Source organism: Lacerta agilis, chromosome 4 (assembly GCF_009819535.1).
Source record: "Lacerta agilis isolate rLacAgi1 chromosome 4, rLacAgi1.pri, whole genome shotgun sequence".
Classification (NCBI taxonomy): domain Eukaryota; kingdom Metazoa; phylum Chordata; class Lepidosauria; order Squamata; family Lacertidae; genus Lacerta; species Lacerta agilis.
Window position 1 is genome coordinate 68,851,265 of NC_046315.1, and position 16,882 is coordinate 68,868,146.

At 42.4% G+C, this 16,882-nt stretch overlaps 1 protein-coding gene across 1 annotated transcript in view; it reads left to right on the forward strand.

The window, feature by feature from the left end:
- Positions 1-1,786: 1,786 nt before the first annotated feature.
- ZBED1 (zinc finger BED-type containing 1) overlaps positions 1,787-16,882 on the forward strand; it is a 127,393-nt gene continuing 112,297 nt past the window's right edge. Inside the window, exon 1 of the mRNA XM_033147474.1 lies at positions 1,787-1,885. The gene's annotated coding sequence lies outside the window, so the exon portion shown is untranslated. The remainder of the gene's footprint in view (positions 1,886-16,882) is intronic.

The following is a 16,882-nucleotide window of genomic DNA, read 5'->3' on the forward strand; positions in this document are numbered from 1 at the left end:
GCTCATATTGAAATACTGCCCCTCAATGAGGTCAAACCTAGATGCACAAAATGTTTAGGGCTATGCGTCCCCCTGCATCCCCCCAGGAAAAAAACACTGCTAGGGAGCCATTCCCTGCCGCAGTCAACATGTGGTGACTGTGTGTGTGCGCGCGCCTAAACTCCAGTTGCAGGCACGCTCCCCATAAGTGGCAGCCTGACTGTCTTTCCTCGGCGGTCGGAGGTAGTGCACTTTTTGCCTGCCACTCTCACCTGAGCGTGAACCTTCGGTCTGCCTCCTTGAAAGGAGAGGACAGGACTCTCCACATCTAGTTTGGGAGACCTCAGGCTTCTCAGGGGAGACGTCAGTTAAGCAGGAGGTGGGGGGGGGGCATGTCGTTTACAACCCCCTCCCCCTTCTGCTACACACTCACTCCCTCAGCATTTCATACTCCCTTGTAATTACAGTCACAGCACACACACAGAGAGAGAGAGTCAATGACAGCCGAGGTTTCCCCGGCTACACTGGCGGTATGAGGGAGAGGAAGGACTAGACCAGGCGCGAGGGGCGGGCGGGCGAGTGGGAAGGAGGCGGGAAAAAGAGCGAAGGCGCGCTGCTGGGCGGAATACTAATCAGGCGGGTCTCGCGTCTGCGGCGAGCCGGCTGCCTCCGCTGCAGAAGCGCGCACAGACGCACTCGGACAAGCGCAGGCGGGAAGCACCGCGGCGGAGCGGCCAGAAGGAACTTCCAGGCGCGCGCCCTCCGCCGCTCGCGCCCCAGAGCCGCCCGGTTTCTCCCCCTCTGGCGTTGCCCTTTCATGGCTTTCCTCACGGAGCTTCCCAGGAGGAGCCTGGCTTTCCCCAACTGTCCCCACCACCACCTGCGGGCTGTCGCCTCGCCGCCGCCCAACTTTGAAGGCGCTCGCTCGCTCGGCGGCAGCAGCAGCAGCAGCCGCCAGCGCCGGCACCCCGAGCCGCGCCGCCTCACCTCAGCCCGCCTCTGACTGAAAGGGAAGGCGACGCCCCCCGGCCACAGCATCCTTCTTCTTTTAGCCCTCCAAAACCCACCGAGGAGCCCTCCCGGCGGCGCGCGCGGGGCGCCCATGGCCGCACCGTTGGGCGGGCTAACTTCTCGCCGCCTGCCCCCTCAGCTCCCGAGCCCCTTCGCGGCCGCGGCTGCCGGAGCGGGCAAGTGCCGGCTGGTGAGAGCCCTGCGGGGTCAGTCCGTCAGCCAGTCCGCCTGCCTCTTCTCCGGGCGCCCTGACGAGGAGGCGGCAGGGAAGCCCGCTCGCCCGGCGCCTCAGCCTCGCGCCCTCGCCTTGTCAGCTTGGCACGAACCAATGCGGAGGCAGCCCAGGTTTTAGCGGGGCTCTTTCAGGCGACGGGGGGACTTCGGTGTGGAGGCTGCCGCCGCCGCCGCCGCCTCCTCCTCCTCCTCTGCGGGGAGAGGAGAGCCTGTCTGGTCCGTCCTCGGCGGGCTTGTGCCTCACTTCTCCGACGCGGGCTGCCGACTGGCGAGCGAGCTCCTCGGGCGGCTCTCGCGCGGGGGTCATGCAGTCCCTCATCTCCCCGGTGACCAAGGCGATTCTGGTGGCTTTGTTCATCTTCGCCATCCTGCTCATCCTCTATGTGATCCTGTGGTACATCTGCCGCGATGTGGATTGCGACCATGGCATCTGATCGTCGGCGACGAGGCTGCTGGGCGAGGAAGGCTGAGTAGAGGGGATCCTTCGTGTTGCCGCACACGGATCGGGGAGGACGGCCAGGAAGGAGGGAAGACGCGAGACAGGGAAAGGGGAGAAAAAGAAGGGCCAGGAATCGGACCCGAACCTCCCGGAGCCCCTGGAGGAAAACTGGCATCCAAGCTAGCCCGGGATTGACCTTCAGACAGAGATCAGGACGACCCGGTGAGTTTTCCCACGCATCTTGTTTACAAATGGGGGCGAGAAAAGTTCTGAAACAATCATTTGCAGCAGCAGCAAAGGTGGGTTGTTGGTTTTTTGTTTTTGTTTTTTTAATTGGGGGGGACGGACGACCCAACCTCAACCATGAGAATAGCTGTCTGTCTGATCCTCCAGAAAGCACTGCAGTACCAGGCTGTTCGGGCTGCTGCTTCTTCATACAGTCATCATCACCCTAAGTGTCTGTGTATGAGGATGGGGGGCACCGATCCCTGGTCAGCTCTTCCTCTACTCGTGGTTTTCCTTGGGGATTTAAATCTGGAGAAAATGCGAAGTAACCTCTTCGTGTCTGCGCTGGCCTCTCTGCATCATGTTACCTGTAATTCAACAAATGGGGAGTTTGGGAGAAGGGGTGTGTGTGTGTGTGTGTGTGTGTGTGTGTGTGTGTGTGTGTGCTAAAGAAACATAGAAGTAGATGTCTGAGCAAGAGAGGAAGCGTTAGTTGCTGCTGTCTTCTTAAAAAAAAACCCCTAGGGTTTCAAAATGCACACAAGATCTATGTGTGAATGGGAAGGTGTGAGGCTGCGATCAAGGACTGTTAGGTTGTCTTTGCAGCCCCTAAATTGGTATGCAGGAGGTAGCTGCACTGCTAAACAGACCATAAAGGTAAGCTCTTGTGACAGAAGGAACGAACGCTTTGTGAATTCAGAAGGTGGGAAATCAAGAAAGTAATTGAAAATTAGATCTGGTGTGTGCAAGATTCCAAAGGCAGAAAATATGGTTCATGGCATAAACACTTGGGAATGATTTTGCATATTATACATTTCACTTTTGCATAGATTTGCATTTTGAAATACCCATTGAAGGTTTGGGGTGGGGGTTTTTTTTTGGTGGGGTATTTACTAATTAATGGAAAAAGCATTTGAAATAGTATTGGGGCTGGGATAAGCATCCTTTTTAGATAATAGCTCTGCATTTAAATCAACTTCCCCACCCCCCAAGCTTTTCTGATAGTGGATGAAATCCCATTCCATTAAAATAAATCAGTAGGGAATTTTGCCATTGAATTAAGTGGGAGGTGGATTGCACTCAATGTGTTCAATTGCAAAGCCAGTAAATGTGTGTGTTGCTATATTATAAATATCAGGAAGTGAAGTCAGCTCTCTTCTTATATTGCCTGTACAGGGAAGACAGTATGTGGACAGCCTCATAGGAGATTAAAATGATGATGATGACAGTGTATCATATTGACCTCTCTTACCCTAGCCTTCTGTAAAATAGTGGCAGGGGAGAATGTAAGACACAGTGACTAGATGGAGATGATCGAACTGAGGTGTCTTTCTGAAATGGAGAGGGGAAGGCAATAAACCTTCAGGCTGTACTGTAGACAGTAGAGGGTCTAGGAATGAGAGCAGAGACTACATGATGTATTCACCCATAATTGGTATATACGCTGTGTGAGACAGATACACTACCTCTGTCTCACACTGCATATGCACCAATTAAGAGGGACACTAATGGGGAAGGGAGACAAGAAGGAAATGGATTTTGTTTTAACCCTCCCCCCTCCATGTACTCAAAGTGCAACTCTGTGATTTGAGATGATGTTGCATTGCATTGCCTCAAGGTGACTTCCTACCCATGAAGCCTTGTTTATATAGTCTGGAGAGAGAGAGAGAGAGAGAGAGAGAGAGAGAGAGAGAGAGATGCCCTTCTATAGTGATATCCAGTGAATTTTGCTCCTGCTCGCATTGCACCTCAAAGATCTTCTGACCTGGCTAGTTGATCAGTCTTGATGTTATTGTTAATGCACCCTACGAACTAATGTGATTACAGCAGCAATGTCATCCATGTTTACATGCCTAGCAACTATATTGCTGAATCCATTTGTTTATCATCTTCTCCTCTCTTCAGCTGAAATGCCTGCTGCTCAAGACTCTGTGAGCAAGTAAAAGGTCACAAGCAGATGTCTAAAACAACTAGAACATTTTTGCTGAAAACTATTCCCTACAATGGTAGGCTCCTTGTGCCTGAACACTATCTAAATTACCACATGATTTTCAGTAAATCTTCAACAAACAACTCCTCTCTCTCTCTCTCTCTCTCTCTCTCTCTCTCTCATCTGAAATATGATGCACATTTCTTAATAAAAAATTAGAATAAATGGAGATGCAATTCATAGGGTTTTTCTCCTGTGCACACTCACTTTGAAATGAATGGGAGCTACTGAAGAGCATGTTGGTGTTTTTGCATTGCTCTCATTCATTTCAATTAGGGTTGTGCATAACAGATTTCTGATATATTGTCCCTTTGGGGTTGAACCCCATTGCAGGAAGGGTAGTAGGGCTAATGTATGTAGAAGAAAATATTTTTTTCATATATCAAGCTGTTTCACAAAGTGTAAGTTTTATTAATATATTTCATTTATTCTTGTGGATGAGCGGGTGTGTAAATTCATATACACGACACACGATTAAACAGCATCACATTTGTACAGGTTGTGAAACTGCAGGTTTCTATATGCAGTATGCATAGCTCTTATTACTTCAGTACATGGTGAAGTCTCTTTATATAAGTTACGCAACAGAATATATTCAAGTTGAGAGAAATAATTTGTAACTCGCACTAACTGTACCTCAGCCCTCCAGAAATTTATAGCATGACACTGTATAATGAAATATAGGATTTTTACTAATTAAAATTGCTGTGCATCACTTAACACCTAACTCCTAAGCAATTACTTGGAATTACTGTCCAGGTAAATGCATTTAGGATCATGGTGCTATGATTCTGCAAACCCAATTCTGTGCAATGCTTCCTTGAAAGTAAATCCATGGAACTCAGCGGGAGTGAACCTACATTGGATCAGGCCATTACTATGAATACACAGCAACTTCAGTTTGCAAATGAATATATCACCTTATATAACTTTAGTATGTAGTAGGGGGGGGAACTCAAATGAAGTTATGCTTTGTCTCCCTGATGCGGAAATGTTGTGAGAATGTATATTTATGTCATTTTAAAGCAGCCTTTGCCAATGTGTCCTGTGCTGGCTGGGGTTGATGGGAGTTACACTCCAACAGCAGCTGGAGGGCATCAGGCTGGTGAAGCCTGCTTTAAAGTCTAAATATATAGTTGCTGCTGTCCCTGGGAACAAGCAACACTTGAGCATCAGTCTCTCTACTTTTCTCTATCATTATTGGGAAGGTGAGTTGGAATCTGGCGCTGGCACTTTTTCTATTCACCCCTGACTGAACCATTAAAGAGAATGTTGTTTGAGAGAAGCATACTATTCAGGGTACTTACATTCTCATTTGCGTGCATCTTCTTCTTTTTTTTGTAAAATACCAGATGGTATGTGAACCACTCATGTAATGTCTGCCTTATACCGTTTCCTACTTTTTGTCTGTCTTTCCTAGTTTTGTATAACAGGTAGTAGCACTCCAGAGTCTTAGGCAGAGAGGTCTTTCTCATCACCTGTTAACCTGGTCCATTCTACTGGAGATGCCAGGGATTGAACCTGGAACCTCCTGCATGCAATGTTCTTTCCCCCCCCCCCGATAGGTGGGATATTACCATATATCTTAACTGACCAATCCTTGACATTCCACAGACAACATAAGTGGATCTGCTGACATTTCTAGTTTCTGATTTCTCCCAAAGATATAGGGATAAAGTGTTGCACTTATAACAGGGAAAGCAGGGTTCAGGTACAACTTGAGCTAAGAAAGCCATGGCTCAGCCATGGAGTTCCTGAGATAACTTTGCCAGCCTGCATCTCTCAGGGGTCATACTATTGTTTAATGAGGATAGTAAGTTTCCTGTACCTGCATTAATTCTCCATTGACCACATGACACCCACCTCCAAATCCCTGCCTTTCTACACTTTCCATTCCCTCAATCCAGATTTTCTCATACCAGGGATACTCCAAAAAAAGGAGAGAGAATGAGAAAATATGGACTGAGGGAGGGGGAAGTGTGAAAAGGCAGTGATTTTGAGAATATGGATAATGGAGAATTAATGGAGGTACAGGATGCTTCCTATCCACATTAAACCACAATATGGATTTGCCCTCAGTCTAACCCTAATTTACAGGCTTGTAGTTACAGTGGGAGTGGGGAGCAGGAGCAGGAGATGCACTTAGCTCATTGGAGGAAAAGTGAGGTGCAAACATAATTAATTTGAGAAATTGCTAATGATGCTCTCTCTTGTCCCTGTATTCTAAAAACCATTACTTATAACTGAGACTTTCTTAAGTGCTAACTCTTTTCCTAACAGTTTGCTATGAACAGTTACAGGTAGCTGAGAAATGAAATGAGTGTTGGTTTCCCCCATCCTGATTCAGTAAACAGAGGGAGGGAAAAGCTGTACCTGTTGATTTCCCCTCCCCTTTGTCCTGAACCTATAAAAGGCACAGAAAGTTCAAAACAAAACAAAACAAAACCCTGTTAATTCTACAATTCCATAGCCTGTGCGTTGTGTTATGAGCTGGAAATGGAGAGAGAAGTTCATTAGATAAGTGCAAAGCAATATTAGGATTGGGAAATGCTAAAGTAAGCTTTAAAGGCAACTATTCTAGTTTTATGAATATGCAGCGCTAATAATCAGCCTGGCCTCACATGAATGGAAGAGACTTCAGAGGTCATCTAGGCTAGCTCAGTGAAGGTCCTGCCATGCCAGATGCAACTTCAGCCAGTGGTGGCTAGGTTCCATTAAGACCAGCAACCAGAGCCAATGATATCCAGAGCTACCCTGTGACTGGTTGTAAGCAAAATAGCAGAGAAGACTGAGGTTGGTGGTTCACTGCTCCCTTTGCCCTAATGAGCCAGCCTCCACTGACTACAGCAACCCTGTCAGATTGTTGTCAAGCCTCTGGTTAAACACCCCCAAGGAAGGGGCTGCCACCATCTCCCGCAACAGCCTCCCCCCACTATTGAACAGCCTTTACCCTAATGTTTAGTTCAAATCTGCTTCCCTGCCATTTCCACCCATTTGAGGTTGTTTCCCTGTTCTCTGTTCACCTTTTGCATGACAGCCTGTCAGATATCTGAAGGAAGCTATCATATATTCATCTTCTCTGAAACTCTGCTGTGAAAATGATTAAAGCTTAGGATCTGAAAATATTAAGCATTTTAGCAGGCATTTCTTGTGGATATATAGTGCTGCTGCTGATATACCAAACCTGTGGCACATATTACTTATACATCCACCCACACCTCTACTTTGGACTAACACTAATAACCAAGTAATCAATACTCACAAACAGGAGTGTTTCATACCAGAAATGTGCCTTGCCTTCACCACTTATACTTAAAATAGCTAAGTACTTTAGAACTCAATTTTATCCTTCAGTTATGCTGGCAGAGGGATTATCTGTAGGATAGGGAAGAAGCACCACAAACAACAGGAGAACATGAAACATGCTGCTGCATATCTTGTATATATACCAGCACAACTCTGCTGGCCTAGCAGCCAAAGTGGGGCACTGACCATGGAGCTGATGTAAGGAAAATTCCTCCCATTCAACTTAGTGAAGAGCACAACAAAACAAAACAAAACTTCCTGTTCCCCTACCCATCTCCTTCCTCATTCACATCATTATGAGGGCATGTAATATATGGTGCAAATCAGCACTCAGTCACAGCATACCACTATGCAAAGTGAGAGACCGTAGTGCAGATAATTGGGTACCTAGCATGGACCTATGTCTTTCAGGCCTCACTCAGATCATAGGGGAAACTCTGGTGATGGGAAACATAAAGAAAGTGCACTTTGAACAAGCAGGGAATGTTTCGTTTAATGGCCTGTCTCCAGAAGAGACAGAGGGACTTGAGCACATTGCTAACACTTCTCTATCTAGGACCCTAACAGGTACTTCACCTTAGGACTCCAGACACAAACACCAACCTGCAACTCCCACTACACTGCCACAGCTGGAACTGCAAGAACAGAGCACTCCACACAGGTAAGCAAGGGGAGATGGCAGCTATCCTACAAAGTGGAATTCCTGCCACAGTTTCTCCCTCTTTGCACATGGATGCCTTGCCTAGATTGTATTGCAGTAACACTTGGTCCCCCCAAACAGGGAGCAACAGTCACTCTCAGAAAGTGCAAAAGCAAACACTCCAATCCAGCCATTACCACTGCTGGCCAAAGACTTGTGAGCTCTTTTGCCTGTCAGGAACACATCCTGGGCACACGGAGTAGTATAAGCTGTTCCTCCACACAGAGAGTTGCACTGCAGCCCACCAGGGCAAGCATGGACTCAGTCACTTCCCTTCCCAGGGTGAAGGAGACTGAGTTCTGGCCAAGAACTCAAGTACCCCATTCCCATTCCCACTCCCTCTTCCTCCTCACCTCCTCACAAACACCTACTGTGCACCCACATTCATGGACTCTGTGTTGCATCTGTTATATATTGCTTATTGCTCTCTTTCTTCCCTTGCTCTCCACAGAATGCTGTAAACGACCGTCTCCCACATTGCTTTCCAAGTGGACCAGGAAGGAGGCCCAACCCATCTTTGTTCCTCCTTATGGTTGCCAACCCACTTGCACTAGACAAGCTCCTGATTCATTGCCAACTCCAGGCCAGCTATGCAATAGGTAGTCAAGTAAGTGTCCTAATGTGGAGCTGGAGCCATGAGAGAAACAGATCCTGCCACCATCCTGCTGACCATTGTGTTGCTTTCTGAGGCACAGGAGCTCTGCTTGGATGACTGGTTGGCAACCCTCTGTGTGGTTTCCCTCACCACCCACTCCTCCAACTCAAATGCTGTTCAATAAAGCCTATGATTATGCCACATTCATTTTTTGTTTTTTGTTTGTTTTCCATTGCTAGGGCATAGTGGATGGAAATGATTTCCCCCTTAGTAGGATTGGGCTTCAGGATGGGACTCAAAGCAAGGGAAGGCAGGGGACTGGGTGCTATCAGGTCTCAGAGGGGCAGTGGCTCTTTTGGCACTGACAGCAAAGGGCGGGCTGATATAGGACTTCCTGGGCAACCCATGTGATCCTGGTATACACAACTGAATCTTGAAGTGGTACGTGTGTGTGTGAGGGGAGACGCCCTGTGATGTTTCTGCTTCCTGTCTGCTTCTATGGCTGGATGAGTTGGGAACTGCTCAGTTATGTTTGCAATGTGGGGCTTGAGTACAGAAACGTCTCTTTCATTTGCCTCTGACTTGACTGCTGCTGGCCAAGCATGCAAAAGATGAGTGGAATTCTATGCTTCTATACCTCACCAGGGGTCCTTCTCTTTCTCCCCCTTCCCTTCCCTAGGAGTTATGGAGTATAGGCTTGCTCTTCCCAGCTGCAATCCTAAACATTTTGCTTCTGAGTGCAAGCTTACGATTGCACTGTTACTCTTGAAGGGGGCAGGTCTCTTGTTAAGCTCAGTGGCAAAACATACATTGAGCAGAGATGGAGCCTTAGTGAAGCATTTTTAATAAACCTGGACTTCTTGTTATATTGTTGGGTAAATGTGTGCATGAGTGTGTGGGGGGGAGGGTGTGCATTTGATGGAAGGTACAAAGCTATTAGGAGGGACTACTGCTGCAATGGTAGGAGAAATAGGATGTTACTGACTTATTAATAGGATATTTATTATTATTATTATTATTATTATTATTATTATTATTATTATTATTATTATAAAAGATTGTGTTTATTTACCAAGCTTTAAATGAGTGAAAACAAACCTTAAAGAGGTTTTCTGTTTGAGTGTCTTTACATTCAGCTGCAAAAGAAAATGAATCAACACAATTTTTAACTTCTGAGATATTATTTTCTTAAAATGGCTTTCCGGGGATTTGTGGTCTTCAGGGAGTGTGTACTGAAAAGACTCTAACAAAATCCTATGTCTGAAATTTCACAAATATTTCACAAATATTTGTAAATATTTTCTTAACCTTTAATACAAGCTTCTTTTTTTAATGTGTTATGTTTCTAGAGTATATTTTAAAAACAAGCAATTTATATATCAATAAAATACATACTAGTTAACAAAGCGGTTTGTTAATAATTGCTGTTTCTAAGAGGGTTATTCAATGCAGACTTAGAGGAATACTGAAGCTTCATTTTTGTGAAACAAACAAAAATGCTTTGAATCAGACTCTCAATGTGATACTTGTAGCATTTTAGAACTTTCAGAAATGTAACAGCTTGTTTGCCATGAGCAATGAACCAAGTGATGAGTGGTTTCAATGAATCGGAAGGATTCCTTTTAATAGATTTGTACATGTTTATAGAAGTTTATATAGGTTTTAACCTTGGCTGGAGTTGTGTGTGTATTCAGTGTTGCACACTGCATTTTAAAGAAATCTTTAGGTCAGGATGGAAGAAGAAGAAGAAATGTTTGGATTTGATATTCCGCTTTATCACTATCCGAAGGAGTCTCAAAGCAGCTAACATTCTCCTTTCCCTTCCTCCCCCACAACAAACACTCTGTGAGGTGAGTGGGGCTGAGAGACTTCAAAGAAGTGTGACTAGCCCAAGGTCACCCAGCAGCTGCATGTGGAGGAGCGGAGACGCGAACCTGGTTCAGCAGATTAAAAGTCCACCGCTCTTAACCACTACACCATGCTGGAAGGATCTGAAAATCTCATTTCCCTTAGTCTCTCATTTTCCCCCTCAAATTAAATTCAGTTATCCATATTTCTGCAGCAATTTGATTAAAAAAATAGTTCTCATGCAAATTCTTCAGTATTTGAGCACAAATTTCTCCTAACAAATTTTACACAGTTATGTAACCATTTTTGTATGTTATTTTTCCTAATAAGTTCATTTTTACACACACTTTAATATATGCATTTTTATAAGCATTGCTACAAGAGCTGCATCACAAAATTTAGATAAGTACAGATTTTGAAAGATATCTCCTATTGTTTTGGAAAGTGTGAACTTCATAGCTTCAACTTTCCATGCAAACTGAATCAAATTTATCCCCTATCCCTACCTTTAGGAATAATTGTTGGATCTAATGAAATCATACCCAATTTACAGCCATTGCAATCAATGGACTTAAATTAGAGTGTAATCCTAACCATGTCTACTCAGAAATACTATTGAATTCAGTGGTGTTTATTCCCCAGTAAGTGTTGTTAGGACTGCAGTCTTAAGTTATTACTAACTTGTCCATTGATTTCAGTGGGTCTACACTGAGAATTACTTGGTTGCATACAACTCTGAATTACAGATTGATGTAATAAAAATTAGCAAGCATTTCTCACATGCATAGTTGGCTTTGTTTCCTTTAGGGTTGACGTGTGAGTTTTATTCAATTTATAGTCTTACCTTACAATTATACACAGGTCCATAGTCTAACACAGTGTTTTTCAACCACTGTTCTGCGGCACACTAGTGTGCTGCGAGATGTTGCCTGGTGTGCCGTGGGAAAAATTGAAAAATTACTTTATATATAGTCAATATAGGCACAGAGTTAAATTTTTTAACATTTTCTAATGGTGGTGTGCCTCGTGATTTTTTTCATGAAACAAGTGTGCCTTTGCCCAAAAAAGGTTGAAAAACACTGGTCTAACATGTGTAAACAGCCTTCTGTGTGATTAGTAAATTCATTTTTAGCTTCACAGTGCAATCCAAGCCCTACTGAACTGACTCCAAGGCTGCAGTTACTCTTGTTTGTTTTAACCAAGGTTTGTTGAACAAACCATGATGTCTTGTAGATGAACAAAGTAACTATGACTTATTTAAGCTAATTATAATTTTTTAACCATTTTTCTCTCTGTAGCTTTTGAAGTAAGACATCAAAACAAACCAGGATTAAGCCATGATAGAGGGTTTGGATGTACTGTAATGAGAAACTATGGTTAACATAAACTAAGATTTGTAAGCCAACTTCAAAGCACGGTTTCATGTTCTGTTTTGTTGGCCACAAACAAACCATAGTTAGCTGGCACTGGTAAATTCAGATCACAGTTAAGCTAATCAAACCATGGCTTAATGTCACCTGGGAGCCAGGCCAGTACGTAGGAGTTAAGACCTGATCTTACTTACTCCCAGTGATGTTTGTGGCACTCCAGGTGCACGGAGGTCATTTGAGTGTAAAAAGGTGGTGAAACTGGAAATAGATCACTTTATAAAATGGGGCTACATTGCTCCTTTTGGATTATTTACCTGCTGCTATCTCAAAGGATTAGTCCCAATATCCTCAAAAGCTCAGTTACATTTAGGAGGATAATATGTATAACACTCTCTGTGATAAAGTTTTAGGTTGGCAAATTGTATTGAGACATTATGACCTAGCAATCTTCATGGCTGGAAATAATCTGGATTGCCAACATCCAACTACTCTGCACCACATGATCTGTTGCCCATAGTTCATGACTTGTGAGTTAGAAGTTGTGAACCCAGAGTTCTAATATGCATAGGAGAGAGAAAGTGTGTGTGTGTTTTCTGTGTGTGCCCTTTTAAAATAGGAAATCAACTAGGTATACCCTTTCAGCACATTATTGTTAATTCTTACAAGCCACCTGTTGCCCTAAAATCAGCCCACATTGTTGTCCCAGGTTTCCTATCAGCAGGTGCGCTCAGCAATGTCTGCATATATTTTTAAAAAAATTTTTTATTAAAGATTGTCAAAGGTAGTACAATGTCTCTCTCGAATTTTTCCATATAACATTTTTATAAGTCAGTGTTGGCGAGACATTAGAAAAGAAAGGGGGGAAGAAGTGGGTGGGACGGGGAGGTAGGTGGGGTGGGGTGACTATGTTTCTTTTTTACTTGATATGAATAGGGTTTGGTGTCAGCATTGTTTATGTAGGTTCTCTGTTGTTTGCTTGTGCTCGTTTGGCGGTGAGAGAGGTCGGAGTTGGCTTGGGATGTGGTTGTTATGTCTGCATATTTTTAATTGCATCGACATAACATTTTCTCAAGTTGTATTATACCTGTTTTATGTCTCCCTCTGTCACTTCTAAATCAACACTAGCGATGCAATACTATACAAGCCTGCTCAGAAGTAAGTTCCATTGAATACAATTGGTATGTGTATATAGATAAGAGGACCGCAGCCTAAACATTAGGCCCTAGAGCATCATAGTAATGAGAAGCTTCACAGCAGATGAGTTGAGACAGAAAGAAAGGGAACACAGTATCAGCTGAGGAGCTAGAACAAAAATAAATGCCACTGGAAAAGATACATGGAAACATTGATTTAAGAGACATACAAAAGAGGCATTATGCAACAAAAATCTCTCACTATTTACTGTAGAACTATTAAAAAGCAGACATTTGAACTTTAGTTTTTATAAATTCTTTTTTTAAATAGAAATTGTGCAGACCTTTTGTCTGAAAACAAATCTAAAGGCTGCTTCTTGGAATCTGTGATGTGTCCCTTAGATCTGTGGAAATGCATGATGAACTTAGTGCATACATAATACAGAACATGCACTTTTTTCTCCATTTCCACTGTAGGTCATATGTTCATTGAGCCACAATGAACCAAAACATGACAAATATATTTGAGAAATAGACTGACTATACCTACAATAATAATAATTAAGTAAGGCTGTCATTAATCATGGTCTTTAGGGAAAATAAATTGACACAATTAGCTAACTTGTAGAGCAGATTTCTTTTAAAACCTCTTTTAATTTAATTGCACTTAGAAAGATAACGAGTTATCATTGCCACCCTTATGAGATATGTATATTGAACAAGGATTAAAACGAAGTTGACAATCAGTCACTGTTTTAATGACTTGTTTTTATTTCATACAGTAATACCATTCTATTAAGCCTAGTGGGGATTTCAGCTAAGTGGGAGGTTAATGGAAACATGACATCAGTGAAGATAAAATACAATGTTGGGAGCATACAGAAAGACACTCACTGGCTTAACTTTACAGCTGAAATAAGTGTTAAGGAATGTGCAGTTAGCCACTAATTGCCATAGCAAATCGCAACTCTGCATCACCTGCTAAATAGCTGAAGGTTATGCTGAGAAGAATGGAATGGTTATCAGAGAGTAGATATTCTTTGTTTAAATATGCTATAAAAGGGGGGCAGGTATGAGACTGAGAAATAAGATGTGCTCATTTGCTTTTTTTTATAAGATTTTATTATTTTCCAATAAAAGAAAAAGAGAACAAAATACAACATCAACACATAACATAAACATCAATAAAAACACAATAAACATTAAACATAATCAACAATAAACATAGTCAACATTCAAAACAATAACAACAATAAAAACATAAAAATAACATATACAAACCTTAACCAATATCTTTCTTTGAATATTTCTTGTTTCTAACTTCTCTGTTTGGGGACTTCCCCCGTTCCCTCCACTGTCTTCAAAAAACATATACTTCTTCAAGGTAGCTTTATATATTGTTCAATTCACTTTTACCCAAATTTTAATATACTTAGCTTTTACTTAGTCAAATATCTCAATAACTATGTATCTTATCTTAACAACCTATCTTAACATATTTTGACACATACATCTTTCACATAACAACAATTCCTCTTACCGTTCATATCTAACACATATCTACCAAAGCCAATGTTCTGTTTAATTCTGCTCAAATATTCAGTTTAACTGATTTAACTAAATAGTCTTTAAATTTTTTCCACTCCTGCGACGCCTTCCCCTCCCTCTGGTCCCGGACTCTGACGGTCAGTTCTGCGAGTTCCATGTATTCCATCATCTTCATCTGCCATTCCTCCACCGTTGGTATCTCTTCACCTTTCCATGTTCTCGCCAATAAAATTCTAGCTGCTGTTGTGGCATACATGAAAAACACTCTATCCTGACTGGGTATCTCTTCATTGGTTATGCTCAGGAGAAATGCCTCTGGTTTCTTACAAAAGGTAACTTTCATTACCTTCTTAAGCTCATTGTAAATCTTATCCCAGAAAGCGCTTACCACTGGGCACAACCACCACATATGAAAAAAGGTACCTTTCGCATGTTTACATTTCCAACATACATCTGACATTTTGGTATTCATCTTAGCAATCTTAACTGGTGTCAAGTACCATCTATAAACCATTTTCATTATGTTTTCTCTTAAACCATGACAAGCAGTAAATTTGATACCTTTTTGCCACAATCTCTCCCAGTCATCCATCATAATATTATGTCCTACATCTTTTGCCCAATCTATCATTGAGGATTTAACCAGTTCATCTTTTGTATGCCACTCTAGCAGAAGGTTATACATTTTGGAAAGGTTTTTGAAGTTCGATTCTATCAGTTCTGTTTCCAGTTTTGATTTTTCTACTTGAAAACCAACTTTTTGTCCATTTTAAATGTTTCATAAACCTGATAATAGTGCAGCCAGTCGGGGACCTGACTTTTTACTTGATCATAACTTTTTAGCTTAAAGGAGTCCCCTTCCTGCTGCAATATGTCCATATATCTTAACCAGTTTGCAGACATATTCGGTCTCTTATATGCCTTGGCCTCCACTGGAGAGATCCATCTAGGAGTCTTTCTCTCTAACAAGTCTTTGTATCTAGTCCAAACCTGATATAGGGATTTTCTCACAATATGAGACTTAAAAGTTCTGTGGATTTTAACCTTGTCATACCAAAGGTATGCATGCCAACCAAACATATTATCATGTCCCTCCAAGTCCAACACATCAACGTTCTCTAGTTTAAACCAATCCTTTAACCAGCAAAAGGCCGCAGCTTCAAAATAAAGCCTTAAGTCCGGCAGGGCAAAGCCTCCTCTGTCTTTAGAGTCTGTTAAAATCTTGAATTTTATTCTTGGCTTTTTGCCCTGCCATATAAATTTCGATAGGTCCTTTTGCCATTTTTTAAAACAGTCTAGTTTGTCCAAAATTGGTATGGCTTGGAATAAGAACAGCATCCTTGGTAGGACATTCATTTTAACCACTGCTATTCTTCCCATTAACGACAGTTTAAGTCTTGTCCAGATCTCCATATCTTTTTTTATCTCCATCCACAATTTTTCATAATTATCCTTATACAGGTTCAAGTTCTTGTTTGTGAGATTGATACCTAGGTATTTTACAGATTTGACAAAATTGAGGCCTGTGGCTTCTTGAATTCTTTGGATCTGTTCTGCACTCAGATTTTTACCTAGAACTTTGGTTTTCTGCTTATTTAATTTAAAGCCAGCTACAAGTCCGAATTGTTCAATTAATTCCAAGGCTCTGGGGACACTGCCTTCTGGTTCTTGCAGGGATAGCATCAAATCGTCCGCGAAGGCACGTAATTTGTATTCCTTCTCTCCCACTTTAATTCCTTTTGTCTGTTTATCTTTCCGAATCATATTCAGAAGGACTTCCAGGACCGTAATAAAAAGTAAAGGGGAGATAGGGCACCCTTGTCTTGTTCCTTTCTCTACTTCAATCTCCTCCGATATCACACTGTTTACAATAACTTTTGCTCTTTGTTCTGTGTAAATGGCCTTAATGCCATTTAAGAATTTTTCTCCAACTCCCATCTTTTCCAAATTCTTTTTCATAAATGTCCAGGATACTTTGTCAAAAGCTTTCTCTGCGTCCACAAACAATAGTGCTGCATCTGTATTTATGTCTCTCTCCAGTTTTTCTAAAATGTCCACAATAATTCTCGTGTTATTGCTTATTTGTCTTCCTGGTAAGAAACCTGCTTGGTCTCTATGTATATGATCTTTCAACACTCTTTTCAACCTTGTAGCCAAAACATTTGCAAAGATTTTATAATCCACATTCAAAAGGGATATTGGACGATAGTTTTTCATTAGAGTCTTATCAGTATCTGGTTTTAAGATCAGTGTGATAAAGGCTTCTTTCCACGTCTCTGGTGCCCTATCTCCTTCTAGTATTCTATTGCAAATTTCTCTTAGCGGCTGTGATAGCCAGTCTTTCAATATCTTGTAATATTTTGCTGTTAATCCATCCGGTCCTGGAGCCTTCCCCAGTTGCATGTTGTTTATTGCATCTTCTATTTCTTGTGTCGTTATTGGGTGGTTGAGAATTGTTAGTTTTTCCTCTGGGACCTTTTGCAATCCGTTCTTCTCCAGAAATC